This window comes from Helianthus annuus, chromosome 13, assembly GCF_002127325.2.
Source record: "Helianthus annuus cultivar XRQ/B chromosome 13, HanXRQr2.0-SUNRISE, whole genome shotgun sequence".
Lineage (NCBI taxonomy): Eukaryota > Viridiplantae > Streptophyta > Magnoliopsida > Asterales > Asteraceae > Helianthus > Helianthus annuus.
In genome coordinates, this window is record NC_035445.2 from 78,974,580 (window position 1) to 78,991,208 (window position 16,629).

Genomic DNA, 16,629 nt, shown 5'->3' on the forward strand with positions numbered 1-16,629 from the left:
AAAATATATGAACTATGGGGTCTATTTATACTTGAAATGTGATCATAGGATCATGCCAAGTGTTGGCATTGATCCTTAGATGATTCCAGGTGTGTTGTGATGTGTTTGAACCAGATTTAGTGTGGCATTTCACGAATACATGGCATAACATGCAGGCTGCTATGGCAGACTTCCATTTCTGCTCGCTACACCCCTTACGGTCCGTAAGGGGTGGCAGCTTATGGTCCGTAAGGACCCTTCGCGCCCACTCTTTTAAACTCCTTACGATTCGTAAGGTAATAAACCATTCGGTCCGTAACCGACTGCCAGAAACAATGTAATATTTACCTTACCGTCCATAAGGGTCACTTAGAGGCCAAATTTTTGGTATGTTGACACAATTAGTCCCTCCACATACAATCTTCCACTATTTTACACATTTAGTCCCTCTCATCCAAATAACTTGGCATATGTGAGAGTTGATTGGACACGTGTTGCCATTTAATTTGATATGAATTTTCGAGGTGTTACAATTGTGATAGTTCGGACGATGAGTCGAATGAGGATGGACATAAGCAGTCAAACACGGCGACAAAAGAGACACACATACCTCTCGATAATCATATTCTCTGTGATCCTCCAACCAAACCGTGTGTGACTGCTCCTGTCAAGAGTGCTGAAGCTTATGTTGAAAAGTGTGATAGCGTGAACTTTCTTTACACGTTGATTGGTTCTGATAAAATCTATTCAGATAAGGTTTTCCCAATCAAAAATGTCAAGCAACCATTGATTGACAAAGTGTTTGAGGATTCAACCAGTAAGTTTTTGGGAAAGTCGAGCCCGAGAGTTGTGGTAACTCAGGGTGCTCCTATCCCAAAAGCCAAAGTTCGGAAACAATGTGGAAATCGAAAACTTTCAGATCAACAAAAGCAAAATCATGCAAATCAAGGAAAGAGAAAGGGCAAAAGAGCTCAGGACGAGATGAAGTTTCAAAAGATAAACTTCTTGAAGTCTCGGGGGACTGATAAAATTGAAACTTTCAAAAACAAATCCAACATGGATTTTGTTAAACAAGTTCAAATTTTAAAAAGAAACAGTCAGAACAACTACACACAACACACAAACTGTTGTTATGTAGGACCAAGTACTTCGAGATCACGAAGTTCATCATCAAGTTTTGACTGTCCTGATACTCCAAAGTTTATTGAGAGGAAATCATGCTTTGAATGCGGTGAGTACAGACACATTGTCAGAAACTGTCCATATCTGACCAAAGGAAAGGAAAAGTTTGATGCCCCCCGTGGTAAACGTTACCATACAAGATCTGTTTCACCAAAACAGGACACTCTTCTTGTTAAACAAATAGAAATGAAACAAAGAAAGAAACAAAGAAATGAAGTTGAAAAGGTTTTAGAACCGAAGGTTGTCCAAACACAATCTGATAAACAAAATGTTAAAAATGGCACCCAAACACAGATTTGGAAACCAAAACTGGTAATTGTTTCAGGGGGAGATCAATCAATTCCGAATCATCGGGAAATCGAAGTCACAATTCTCGATGATGCTGGATGACCCAAGTTAACGAAGGCTTAGGCCCCCCTCTCCAACTGATCTTTAAGTGAGTGTGCAGGGTGTTCCAAAAGGAACTATTGATAGTCGTAGGATTATTGATAATGGAGCATCCAGCACCTGATCGGCAACATGAGCCTCTGACACAATGTTAAATCTAGGAGAATATTGTTGCCTTTGATGGAGAGAAGAAAAGAAGAAAATGTCCGATGAAGGAATGATGACGAAAGAAGTTGAAAACTTCGACACGATGGAAAATGTGCCAAAATTTGATTCTTATGGTTTTGATCGGGTCAAAAGGAAAGATTCCAATGAAATGTACGCGCCTGCAGCACGTCTGAAACTTTTCAAAGATTCAAGGCGTATTCTTCTCACAAGAAGTTTAAGACTTTCAAGATGAACGTGCAGTGTACATTTCTCTACGGTGTGTTGAAGAAAAATTGTTTGTTGAACAAACCAACTGGGTGTGCGGATACCTTGGAGTGGATTGAGCAACCGCACACTACTTCTCAATGAGGAAGACGAAGACCTTTACTGGTGCAAAAATATGTGGAAGACAGCATGTATGGATCGACCAATGATGATGTGTACAAGCTTACCCACATGCTCAGTTATTTGAAGGGTTTTTAAGACACCGGTCGTTTATACCCTAATATTAATAACTTCGACTTAAATGCTAATAGTGATTTCGTTAACGGTACCTACAAAATTGATCTTGAAGTCCACACCGGGTAGATATCCAATGTGGGGGAGCACTCAGATACCTGTTATTGCATGAAGCAGTTGCAAGATTACGGTTTTGATTTTCTAATCTCTCGTATCTTTGTCGATATTTAAGCTGATTTGCGAATTACTAACATCTTGTATAGCACTCCTTGGCCAGACACGTTGATCTCTGATGTGTGGTAAAATACACATATTTGTCCCGTGTAAATTGTATAATTTTTGTATAGTTTTTATTTGTTTTTATTTAGTTTTAGTATTATATTACATTATTTTGTGTTTTGCTAGGTTCTGGTGTAAATGGAGCAAAAAAGAGTAATAAAGAAATATCCAGCTAGTTGAGTAGAGTAGACCGCCAGGAACCGAATAAATATCCAGCTAGTTGAGTAGAGTAGACCGCCAGGAACCATACAGAGTCTAGAGAGAACCGTAGGAGAAATGGCCAGTAGGATGACTGAGAGGCCCGCAGGTACATTCCCTCGCACCACCCAGCTTAACCCTACTGCCCAGTTATATGCCGTGTTCACACGTAGTGGTAGGAGCACAGGACCTGTTGATGAGGGGTTTGATATAGAGAAGTTGATAGAACCTGAGAGGGTTGTTGAGAAAGAGGTAGAACTGGAAAAGGTAGTTGAGAAGGTGGTTGAACCGGAAGATGAGAATGTAGAAGAACCGGTTGAAGTGTATGAGCCTATTCCTCCATACCCTATGAGACTTTTGAACAAGAAGCAAATTGCTCAATATAATGGGTTTTTAGAGATGATTAAAAAGCTCCATGTAGACATTCCCTTCCTTAAGGCTTTGGCTAAAATGCCTAAATTTGCCAAGTTTCTCAAAGGACTCCTGCTCAATAAGAAGAAAATTGAGGATCTCTCTATTATTACATTGAGCGAAGAATGTTCTGCGGTGATCTCAAACAAACTTCCCACAAAGTTGCCAAATCCAGGAAGTTTCACAATTCCTTATGAGATAGAGGGTTATGAGTTTAGGACTGCTTTGGCCGACCTAGGAGCTAGTATAAATGTGATGCCATATTCTATGTTTAAGAAGCTTAAGCTAGGAGAGCCTACCCCGACCTACATGAATGTTCAACTCGCCGATCGTTCAGTGAAATTTCCTAGAGGTATAGTTGAAAACATGTTAGTAAAAGTAGGTAAGTTTGTGTTTCCTACTGATTTTGTTGTTCTAGACATGGACGAGGATCCTAGTGGACACTCTTGTGTTTCACTCATCTTAGGTCGTCCATTCCTTTCTACCGCGAAAGCTATAATAGATGTTCAAGGCGGTAAGATAACTCTTGGTGTCACTGATGACACCGTTACATTCCATGTTAATGGAAAGAATTCCGAGAAGGTAGGAACGCCCTCGGTAATTAGGCAAGAGTTAAAGGGAATTAGAGATGTTAGAATGGAGAGTGATAGGAAGAAGGAGAAGCATGTTAGGTTTAAGGAAGAGGTGGAAGTAGTAGGGGTGAGAATGAGTTTAAGGATAGGTCTTGGAGTTCGGGAAAGGAAGATGAATGGGGAGAGTTTAGTTTGGGAGGTGTGAAGGAAACTAAGTGTGGGGATGGTATTTTAGTGTGTAACTCGAGGTATAAATTCCCCACGAGCGAGCATAAGTCAAGTTGGTTTGAGGGCGACTTTTGGAGAAAGAAGGGTTTCGGTATGAGTGATTGTTTTAGAAGCCCTAGTGAGAGGTTCAGGGGTGAGTTTGATCTTTATGATCCCCCGTGAGTTATGATAACTTGTTGTAGAATTGTATATTTTTTTTGTAGTGTTTCGTATTTGTTTTATTTTATTTTGAGTCTTAGTTAGTGTTTTTGAGTCAGTTTTGTGTCGAGTCGGTACTGCTTTGTTTTTTTCTTGTTTTTGTTTATGCAGGTTTGAATATGTACCACCCGTACTCAATCTCCATTCGGGTGATTTCGGAGTTGTACAACAAATTTCAAGGAATTTTCCAAATGTACTAGTCAGTGTCAGAGCCGATCGCGACCGAAATGCTATACGATCGAGCTGGATTGGACAAGAGTTAGGTTTCCATCCTACATTGAGGGCAATGTAGAGTTTAAGTGTGGGAATGGGAAACTATCGTTTAGGTCTTAGTTTTTAAGTCATAAAAATTTGAAAAATCCAAAAAAATTAATTTTTTTTTTGAAAATCTAAAAATCCAAAAAAATGAAAAAATAGAAAATGTTCCTGAAAATGACGTTTGCAAAATAATACTGGAAAATGATAGAAAAATTGGGATTTCTGGTTTTCAAAATATTATATATATGAGATTAAAAAAAAGAGACGAAATACGTATTTTTCGGGATGTACTGTTAGGCCCAGCCGGTTTAGAAGGTTCCCTAGATTGTTTAAGAATAACTTAAATGTTAAATAATTAAGTCTTGTGGGTTCTCATCTTAGGGGATATAGAGAAACTGAAACTGTCAAGGGTATAAAAGGAACCATTATAAGTAAATAACCTATAAGTATTTTAAATTAAATTGGCACACCTTATCCTTTTTATGAGAATAAATCCGGATTCTGGTGGCGCCTAAAAAAAATTCCATCATCCATGTATTTGAGCTATTTTATCAATATAAACTGAAGCTTATGGTATTAACCACTGAGATGGTGACTCGGGTGGGGTATACCCACTAGGTGGATGTTAAAAAAATGTGAGACTTAAGGTGTTTCCCACTGGGATAACGACTTGGTGATAATGCCCTATGAGTTGATCATGAAAAAAATGTTAAAGCTCATCATCATCCATCATTCCATCAAAAATTTAATTTAAAAATACATAAGGGTTATTTATATAAGATGGTAGATTTTTAATCTTTTCCTTATAAGCCTGAGATAGGAGTAGGTGGATCTTTGGACCTTGAGTGTGACACCCTTTAGATGAAATCACTTGAACCTAATAATTACATGAAAGGGGCCTGATGAGTCGGTGGTTGGGTTTAAGTGGAAAATTATACCGGTAATCGTGGTTAAACGTTTGAAGTCTTTTAAATAAGTAACTTAAAGTTTTTGAAGCCAGTGATCCTGATTCTGATTCCGTTTGCATAAGTCTTTTTCAGGGACGAAAAAGGGTTAAGTGTGGGGATATTTGATGTGTGGTAAAATACACATATTTGTCCCGTGTAAATTGTATAATTTTTGTATAGTTTTATTTGTTTTTATTTAGTTTTATTATTATATTACATTATTTTGTGTTTTGTTAGGTCCTGGTGTAAATGGAGCAAAAAAGAGTAATAAAGAAGTATCCAGCTAGTTGAGTAGAGTATACCGCCAGGAACCGAATAAATATTGCAGCCATTTTTCGTGATTGAAGCGAGTCCACTAATCTCTATATTATAACATGGGAAAGGATGTATATTAATCTATATATAATAAAGCAAACCATTGGGGGACACATGTCACCCAATAGTGCAAGCCAACTCAGCAAGCCATGTCAGCATCTATGTGGCACACCTCGTAGTTGAGGATTGAACCAAGTCTTCTCATTTACGCTTAACTCTCTCTCTCTCCTCTCAAAACCCTATTTCGTTCTCTCTTTCTTCTCTTCTCTGAACGAAGACGGCGAACAGAGGAGCCAATAATTTTGATCAAGAATCAACGGATTTGAAGACAAATCATATACGGTAATCTCTAATTCGAGTATTTATGATCGATTATAGTGTTTAATTAGATCTAATCTTGCAGTAAATCAAATCCTCTAGATCAAATCGGCGATTTAGTGAAGAGGTATAATCAATCTTCATTAGATAATAGTCTACATCGACGGTATTGATTCTTGATTCCGATATCCCCATCTTTTACATACGATTTCGGTTTATTTTATTGGATGTTTCAGATTCAATGGTTTTGAAGGATTCTTTGTTTGTTAGATTATCATACGCGATTGATGTTATTGTAGTGTACAGTTTCTTTTTTAGGGTCTGTTATAGCCGATTTTGATTTTGGACGGATATATGTTTTGTGTATTAGTGTTTTAATTTTTTTTGTTCATGTATTGTAATTTGTTGATTTTTATTAGCAGTTTTGACTTTGTTGTGTGTGTATATTTGATTTTTTACATGAATTCAATTTGTAATAACTTAACCCTATTTTTTAGGGTTTGAAATTTGATTTGTTGTTGTTTTGTTATATGTTTTTGATTTTTACATGAATTCAATATGTAATAGCAGTTTTTTATTTTGTTTCAGGTTTTGATTATGTAGTTAGGGTTCATATGATTTAGGGTTCGATTTCGTATGTGATTTAACCCCTGTATGATTTGAGTCAAATGTGTATCTATTTGTATCTTCACCCGGATTCCATTCGTTACTTGCTGGATTGTTTATTTAGATTTCCAATCCATTGTTATTACCTCAAGTATTTGAACAATTGTGCTTATTTGGAAAGTTAGGTTTCTAGAAACCGTATTTGTTGTTAATTTTTTAATATGTATGATTTCATTGTATGGCTGTATAGATGATGATGATGATTGTTGATTGATGATGATTCTAGAAAGCAATAAAGAATCTTTAGTGTATCGCTTTTATATATTATATTCTATAGCCGATTTGGTGAAGAGGTGGTAGTTTTTAGGGTTTTGGAATAATCATAGTGGAATAATTTGTGTTGGGGCTGATTTATGTTGTATTGAGTGTATTTGTTAATGATACACGTTAGTGGTTTGTTTAGTATGTTTATACATATTTTTTATCATTTCGATTTCATTACAGATCTTTCAGTATCATACAGTTTGATATATGGTTTTAATATATCGTTGTTCATTAGATAATAGTCTACATTGACGGTATTGATTCTTGAAACAGATATCCCCATCTTTTACATACGATTTCGTTTTATTTTATTGGATATTTCAGATTCAATGTTTTTGAAAGATTCTTTGTTTGTTAGATTATCATACACGATTGATGTTATTGTGGTGTACATTTTCTTATTTAGGGTTTCTTATAGCCGATTTTGATTTTGGACGGATATATGTTTTGTGTATTAGTTTTTTAATTTTTTTGTTCATGTATTGTAATTTGTTGATTTTTATTAGCAGTTTTGACTTTGTTGTGTGTGTATATTTGATTTTTTACATGAATTCAATTTGTAATAACTTAACCCTATTTTTTAGGGTTTGAAATTTGATTTGTTGTTGTTTTGTTATATGTTTTTGATTTTTACATGAATTCAATATGTAATTGCAGTTTTTTATTTTGTTACAGGTTTTGATTATGTAGTTAGGGTTCATATGATTTAGGGTTCGATTTCGTATGTGATTTAACCCCTATATGATTTTAGTCAAATGTGTATCTATTTGTATCTTCACCCGTGATTCCATTCGTTACTTGCTGGATTGTTTATTTAGATTTCCAATCCATTGTTATAACCTCAAGTATTTGAACAATTGTGCTTATTTGGAAAGTTAGGTTTCTAGAAACCGTATTTGTTGTTAATTTTTTAATCTGTATGATTTCATTGTATTGATGTATAGATGATGATGATGATTGATTGATGATGATTCTAGAAAGCAATAAAGAATCTTTAGTGTATCGCTTTTATATATTCTGTTCTATAGCCGATTTGGTGAAGAGGTGGTAGTTTTTAGGGTTTTGGAATAATCATAGTGTAATAATTTGTGTTGGGGCTGATTTATGTTGTATTGAGTGTATTTGTTAATGATACACGTTAGTGGCTTGTTTACTATGTTTATACATATTTTTTTATCATTTCGATTTCATTACAGATCTTTCAGTATCATACAGTTTGATATATGGTTTTAATATATCATTGTTCATTAGATAATAGTCTACATCGACGGTACTGATTCTTGAAACAGATATCCCCATCTTTACGTACGATTTCGTTTTATTTTATTGGATGTTTCAGATTCAATGGTTTTGAAAGATTCTTTGTTTGTTAGATTATCATACGCGATTGATGTTATTGTGGTGTACATTTTCTTATTTAGGGTCTGTTATAGCCGATTTTGATTTTGGACGGATATATGTTTTGTGTATTAGTGTTTTAATTTTTTTGTTCATGTATTGTAATTTGTTGATTTTTATTAGCAGTTTTGACTTTGTTGTGTGTGTATATTTGATTTTGTACATGAATTCAATTTGTAATAACTTAACCCTATTTTTTAGGGTTTGAAATTTGATTTGTTGTTGTTTTGTTATATGTTTTTGATTTTTACATGAATTCAATATGTAATAGCAGTTTTATATTTTGTTACAGGTTTTGATTATGTAGTTAGGGTTCATATGATTTAGGGTTCGATTTCGTATGTGATTTAACCCCTGTTTGATTTTAGTCAAATGTGTATCTATTTGGAAAGTTAGGGTTCTAGATACCTTATTTGTTGTTAATTTTTTAATCTGTATGATTTCATTGTATGGCTTTATAGATGATGACGATGATTGATTGATGATGATTGTAGAAAGCAATAAAGAATCTTTAGTGTATCACTTTTATATATTCTGTTCTATAGCCGATTTGTTTGTATGTTGATGTAATTATTTACACATGAAGTTTACCTAATTTATTTTGATATTGTTTTATATTTTCTTTGATTTAAAAGTTGATGGTTGTTTGTTATCTATATTTGTTACATGTACCTGTTTTGATATACAATTTGGGGGTGTGAAAGACAACAACTTTGGAAGCGAGATGGTGTACGGATTCGCTGCGCGTGTGTGGAAGTGTGATAGAAAATCGTTGGTGAGTGTTGAAACTATAATCATTTAAAGAAAAAAAATTTAAGATGTTTTCACATAACAGTTTGTGATTACTGTTATTATAATTGCATTTAACGATACTTATATTTTCCGTTGCAGAAACTTCCTGCTGACTATGGTGACTGGATTACGAAGTTTGGTTATCCAGAGAAAAATGCAATCATCAGGACCCTTGATGGGAGGACCTTTGAAGTCAAAGTGTTCAAGCTTGCAGGCAACTATTTTTTTTACAATGGCTGGTTTGATGTTGTCTCATCTTTGAAATTACCGGACGATTCGTGGGTTGTTTATCAGTATGAAGAAGCTTTATCTTTGTTCCGCCTATTCCACTTTTATCAAGACATTTCTCTAGCACCATCTAACTACTTCTACTACAAACCTAAAAATGATCTTAAAGACCGAGAAGACTGCATGGTAATTGAACTATTACGTTTTTAATTTTTTTTTTGCGTTAATTCGTTTTTTTCGATTTCGGCTATAGCATTGATCCTGATACTGTTTTATTCTTTGAGAAGATCATGAACAGGTTGTTTGTTCATCACTCTATGTTGAATATCTGTCCTACTGATCCGGTTTTGATTCGTTCTGTTGGAAACCATAAATGGGTTATGAAGATGGAAATTTTAGACCATAACATTTATATCACCACAGGTTGGAGTCGGATCAAGGAAGAGATGTCGATAACTGATGATCATCTGTTGGTATTTGAAATGATTGATCGTAAGACGTTTGAATTGAGTGTTTTTTGTTGTAAGCCTGCCTTTCTAACTTACCTGCCTGAACTTTCTGTTATCAAAAAAGAACCATCTGATGGCGTAATTGAAGTGTCTGATGATGAGGTACCTGATGCGGTTGCTGGACCTGTATTTGAACAGAGTGTTGATAACGAAGTACCTGTTACTTTTGTTGTTGACAATCATTACGTAAGTTTGTATTATTTACTTCTTCATACCATTAATGTATGTTAAGTGAATCCAGTTTAAATCATTAGTTGTAGGAAAAACAGTTTTAATGGTATTTATTATTAACATTTATTATATTCTCATATGTAGCGTCTGAAGAAGAAGTGGGCTCAAACTCATGGTTTAGATCGAAAGATGGATTTAATCATTAAGGACAACACTGGTCAAACATGGGATGTAGCTATTGGTAAGGAGTTTTCGCAAGGCTGTCCGCGATTTAATGTGACTGGTATGAGGGAGTTTGTTAAAGACAAATGGTTGGTATACGGTTCTTCGTTTCAGATGGTATTTGTTAAAAGTAAAGGTATGTTGCTTTATAATTGACTTGGTGAAGGTTCATGGTATGTTTTGGTACTATTTTCAAGATGTGGTCGTTAGTATACATTTAATGGTAGGTTTTTGGTGTGGTTGTCACGTTAAACATATGTGATGGTAGAAGTTGCTGACAGTTTTTTTGGGCCGTTTATGTGTGGCCGAAGAGCTTAGTTGTTGAACATATTTGACTATAGATTGGTAGACGTTAATGTTATTTGTTTTGCTACATGTTTGTGGTTAATATTCTATGTTTTTTTGAAATAGTTAGTGATTCAAAATTGTATGTATGTTAATTTAGGAAACAAGTAAAGTATTTATCATATTAAACATCATTTAAGTACATCGTTTGATTAGTGCCAACTCTATTATTTTATTAAATATTATTATAATAAACCGTCAGTTTTTTAAAGATTTACGTAAAATAAAAATTTGATATTATTTTGTTTCCTTTTTTAAATTGTATAACTGACTATAATTAATTTTTTAATAAAACCGTTTCATTTTAATCAATTCAGAGTTTTCCTAAGCTTCATTCAATATCTACAATTGGAAATTTATTTTAAATATGCTGCTATTTTATACATAAAAAAGGTTTGGTTAGTGAAATAAAAATTGATAAAGGAAATAAAATAAGGTTTGTACATTAAAATAATTGAAATATTTTTTTCCATACAGTTTAATTATTTATTTATATCAAATTGGTTTTTTTTTTTATTTTAATGAACATTATTAAGGTTGTTTTATATAAATTTGTAAACTAAAAACAAATTTTCAAAGTTATATATGTAAATTTCTTAAAATCGTTTCTGACATATAATATTTTGTATTTAATCAATTAAGTTTAGTAAAAAAAATCCTAAATTAACTACAAATATATTACCAAAAAAACTAAACAACCGTATGCTAAATTATATGGAATTTTTTACTTTTCTTTGGTTGGTCAAAAACCTGAATTTTCAACTGTTTTACATTTTGAGTTTACCTTTTTAATATTAAATTTGATGTATAAGATTTGGTAATTTTTTATGGTGGTATTTCATTTTGTATTGTTTTTCATGCATTCCTTTTAGGTATACGAAAAAGTTGGTGCCTAATGTTTTTGACATTTTTTTTAGAAATGTCAATCCATTTCTAAAAATACTAATTTCTTAACTTAGGTAACATATTTTTATAATTTTCAACTGATATTTCAACTTGAAAAAAATTATTAAACGAAATTTGCATATATATTCATTTAATTCATTCAATTTATTCACTTATAGATATTTTTTTGACTTCAATCATCTATAGTTGGTTTTGAATATTTTGAATGACTAATATGTTGAATTAGGGCTGAATGTGTCTATTTAGTGCCTTTTTGCCTTGATTCGTTTTATATAATTTTATTACATTTTTTTAGTAATTTGTTTAATTTTAGAAATTATACATCTAATTCTTGTATTTTGATTATATGTGGTGTTTTCAGAATCTATACTATCTATTAAAGGAGATTACAGGATGACCTCTATTTGCCTACGTGTCATGTTTTTAGTTATTAATGAAGAGAGGAAGACACAAAGGATGTGTCAAAGACAGTTTAGATGATACATGTTCAAGGTAATAAGGAGAAACCCTTTATTGAAGAAGCAACCAGTGAGAGTGTTTTGTTTGAAACATGTAGGCGTCGGTGATGTTGTCGAGGAGTGTCAGGCAATGCTAAGTGATAGCATTTCCTTACACTCCTCGACAATGTCACCGACCCCTCTTAAAAATTCCATGAAAACTCTTTCACTGGTTGCTTCTACAACAGAGGGTTTCTTTTTGTTACCTGAACCTGTATCATCTCAAATGTGTTGACTGACCCTGTATGTGTTGGTACATCAATATTCAATTAGGATTTATTCATCTGAAATACTGTTTTGAAAATTGATCTATTTAGTTTTGATCAGGACAGATGTTTTTGTCATCTGAGGCTATGATGGCTAGAGCTGCTGTGTTGTTGCAAGATGACCTAATCGTTGCTGGCTGTCGTTTGCGGCTGTTCTAGGCGGCGTTGGGTGTAATCGATGTTTGGTTGATGATAATTAGATCGATGACACCTAAGGGATATTTAGTCAATGATGTTGATGAGATGCTTCTCACCTGAGACTAAAACTATGATGAAGCAGACGTCTGGGTGAATAACTGAGGTTTGACATTTTGAAATCATTTGAAATACTTAAGCAAATCATTTAGTGTTGACTGTGAAGTTGAATAAAAATTAATTCGAAGTGCATTGTACTTTGAACATAAGGCTATGATGATTTTGTAGATCTGAGTAAAAATTGAATGAAGATAGCATTATGGTATGGCAAGGTTGTAGGATGGCAGTTGTTCATGCAACCTCTCTTGCAGCCATGGTGTTGTCATCTTTTTTCATAATCTGAGCCTGACAATCTGACAATATAAATGTTTTGCAACTTCACCATGAATATAGAAGAAAGAGAGAGTTGTATCTTTGTGATATTGAATATACAAGAAATAGAGAGTTGGATGGAGATATGAATACTTCTGAGTGAATTAAATTGTTAAAACAAGTCCATTTGCATTTTAATTTTTGCCTCATAACAAAACAGATTATTACATGAACTTGTGTCATTTGAAATGTATTGAATGACCCTGTATGTGTTGTTACATTAAGAATCAATTAGGTTTATTTTGATTTTGAAAATTGATCGGTTCAATTTTGATCACATTAGATGTTTTATTTTATACCTTGACTAATTCACATGATTTGCTAAATTATGAAGTTTTTCAAAAAGACTAAAGAAGGTATATTATTTTTGTCATCTATTTTATATGTTTTTATGTTTAGATTATTCTGTTAATAATTGTTTGTACTAAACGGGGAAAGATTGATTGTTTGATGCTTAATTGATATAACTGGTTATCCTGGTGTGGTTGGTTATATATCACTATGGAACTTTCGGATTGATGGTTGATGAGGACAACTGGTCATTTGAGTCGGGTCGGGTATATGATTTGATCATTCAAGTTGATGGTTGATGTGTACAAGTGATCACCTGGGTTGTGCTCGGTCGCGTTGGTTATATTATGCTGCAACTTTTAGGTTTGATTTATTGTTATTTTGAATTGATTACTTGCTCTTGAATATTAAAGTTTTCCGTTTTATTATTTCTTTTAACTTTCAGGATTAAATCAGTTGTGTAGCCATCTTAATTGAAATGTAGGTTTCAGCTGCCATTTTTTGGAAAATGATATGTAAGTTTTTGCAACATTTAATTTTTTTTATTTATTTACCTTTCATTTCATAGATGTTTTACAATTATAAATTCAATTCTTTTATATCACTAGATTCATTATGTGTTTGGTTAATTTTGGTTATATTAGGTACCAAGAAGAAGCCGAATGATTTCAAATTGTCAAATTGTCAAGATTTTCAAGCAACTAGCAAGTGTTTGGATGATATTATTTTTTTTATCTAATGTTGTTTTTTTCATCCATATATTACATTCACATTTTATAACATTTGGTTCATATTTTGATAATTTCTTTTTTACTCCACCAGTGTATATTGATCAACAGAATTTTTTATGCAATAGTACAAGACTACATATTACTAAACTTTACAGATTTGTTATACAATATAAGATTATATATTAATTTTAATAGTTTTTTATGCCTTTGTACAAAATATTATATTTCAAAGTAAATAATACGGTTTTGGATGAAGCCGCGCATCACGCGGGCATTAACCTAGTAATAATATAATTGGCAGTGGTGGATGAATTGGTGTCGCCATATTAATGAGGGATTCATTTGTATAATTGGCAGTAGCCAATTAATAAATTTGTGAAGGTCAACGAGTCATGGTGGACACAAAGTAGCATTATCAAAAACAAATTTACTAAAACCAATTGGACTTAATTGAAGTCTTGAGCTGGGCCACACAAAACGCAATTTTGGGGGACCATATATTCGAATACTTAGAAAGTAAGACGGAAGACATTGGGGAGCCGCAAGTAATAGGAGGGCTTGGCTAATACATTTAAGTGGGGCCGCAGAAGGACATGACCAGCCCATGTGCCATTTGAATAGGGTGCTACTTTCTACACCCCCTTATCTACTTTTTTCACCCCCTTCCTCTCACATACTTACAGGTGGGGCCTGCGTGGGACCGACAGTTTTCCTCTCACAAAGGGGGGTATAATCAGGAAGAGGGGGTGTGTATAGAATTAGCCTTTGAATATTATATCAAAAGCAAAAATCCCTAATTGGAGAGAAAGCCATTATATAAACACAACAGAGGCAGACGACAAAAAAGGAGTAGAGCGGACGCAAGAATTCACTCGACAACAACAGGAGCGCAAGGGTGCTGAACAAAGAGGAAAAAAAAAGAGTAATTTGGAAGGGAGAAGCTTGGAGTCAAAGAAGATTTAAAATTATTAAAGCTTTCGGTTAGATGCTATGTTTTATATTTTTAGTTTATTAGCACTTGAATATTTGACAATGTTTTCTAGACCCGTTTGCTTTAAATTTATTTTTGTTTCGTTCTTGACTATGAATAGCTAAACTCTTTATGGTTGCCTAAGTTTGATGAACTAGATGATTGTTTGAATGATTGACTTTTGGTTTTGAGTGAATGTGATGATTTACATGTTATAATTTTTGAACCCGACTCTAATTATTTGTGTGTTGGTGTTGATTGGTTTGATAATTTATTTGTTGGTTCCATTGCTCTAGATACTTAGAAATATACTTTAGAGCCGGGAGTCAGTCTAGGTTGTTAATCTTTCGGTCTAGACCTTGAAGGTGAGAAATCTAATTCAAGTTTAATAATTGTTAAAACCAATTAATTAAAACATGCAATCTTTTCTAGAGGTGAGAAATCTAATCTAGAATTGCTAGGCTATTAGCTGGGCGTTGTTTGACAGTTTGGGTGGCCGATAACTCGGGTTCATCTGTTTATTCGCGTCTAGAGTTTCCTAGGGTCTCGGTGTTCTTAATTATTTCTGCTTCATAATTTGAGGGTTTTAGTAAATAAATTACTTAATACCTAATAGTTGTGGGACTTGGTGGTCGATAACTCGAGTCAGTCCATTTTAGCACTTCATCACTTGTCATACTGTCAGGTTTGGTTTACCTTCCAGGGGTTTATCGGGTTAGGCAGAGTCTTCATTCAGAACCAAGGTTAGGATTTTATTCATGAGTCTAGGGATTCTTACCTAGGTAACCTATTTTTCCCATACTTGAGTTTCAGTCCAGTCTCTAGTTGTCTGCGCTTGCTGCTATTTAATCGTCTATTTAGTTAAATTGCTTTTTAGTTTAAAAATATTTTTCTCAAAACAAAACCAATTTATTAGGCTAGGGGTCGATAGAGGTTTAGTATCAAGAGTCGCTAGATTGTGTCCACGGTTCGATACTCGGACTTACTCGTTTTACTACTTACGACCGGTACACTTGCCGGTAGTGTGTGGTTTACGGGTTTTTCCAATTTTTAATACTTGTTGAATTTAATTAATACATATTTCACACATCAATCTCGAATATCACCTCACACGTGATTGTTTCAATGTGAAACTCGTCAAAGTTGTTTTGTTCCACACCGATTACCAACGTGCCAACTTATTTTTTCCAAAATTCGATAAATCATTATTGATTAAATTAATTTTGGTAAATGGCATCGCTGTAATACATGAGTTAATCCACATTGGGAAATCGTTTTTGTGAATATTTTTCTTGAGAAAATCTAAAAAGATGTTTTGAAAAGTTCAAATTTACTTTTTGAATTTTAGGGGGAGTAAATCCAAATCAGAAAAATACAAAAACATTAAAAAACGTCAAAAAGGACAAAAATAAGAGAAAAACATAAATGAGTTTCCTGGCGAGAAAAAATGAAAATGATAGTAAATTAGTGGTATGTCGAAACCTCTTCGAACTTAAAATGAAAACGATAAGTACCTCTATTAATGATGTATCGGTAGGCTCACAATCATTTTAAAGTGTGCAGGTTGATATAAGCACAACAGACTGAACACCGTGTGGGAACCGCTCATTGGCATATGGTCTTGGTACCGAAATTTCGTTTGATAGATTGCCGAGGTTCTGAGATACGTGGTCTTTATGCTGTTTATCATCTGGGTATCACGGTTGTTTCTTTAACCGAATACGACGGGGACGCAAGTCTAGAACTTCCTTGATACCATACATACGTTTACATACTATACATACATGTATATAATACATGCTGCATACGAGTATCAATAAGTGATAAAAATATCACACTCACCCCCGAATCAGTGATTTTAAATCACATCTATCATCCGAGAGTCAAGTTCGTCTCTTTGTCGGTATCATGGTACTAACCTGTTCACG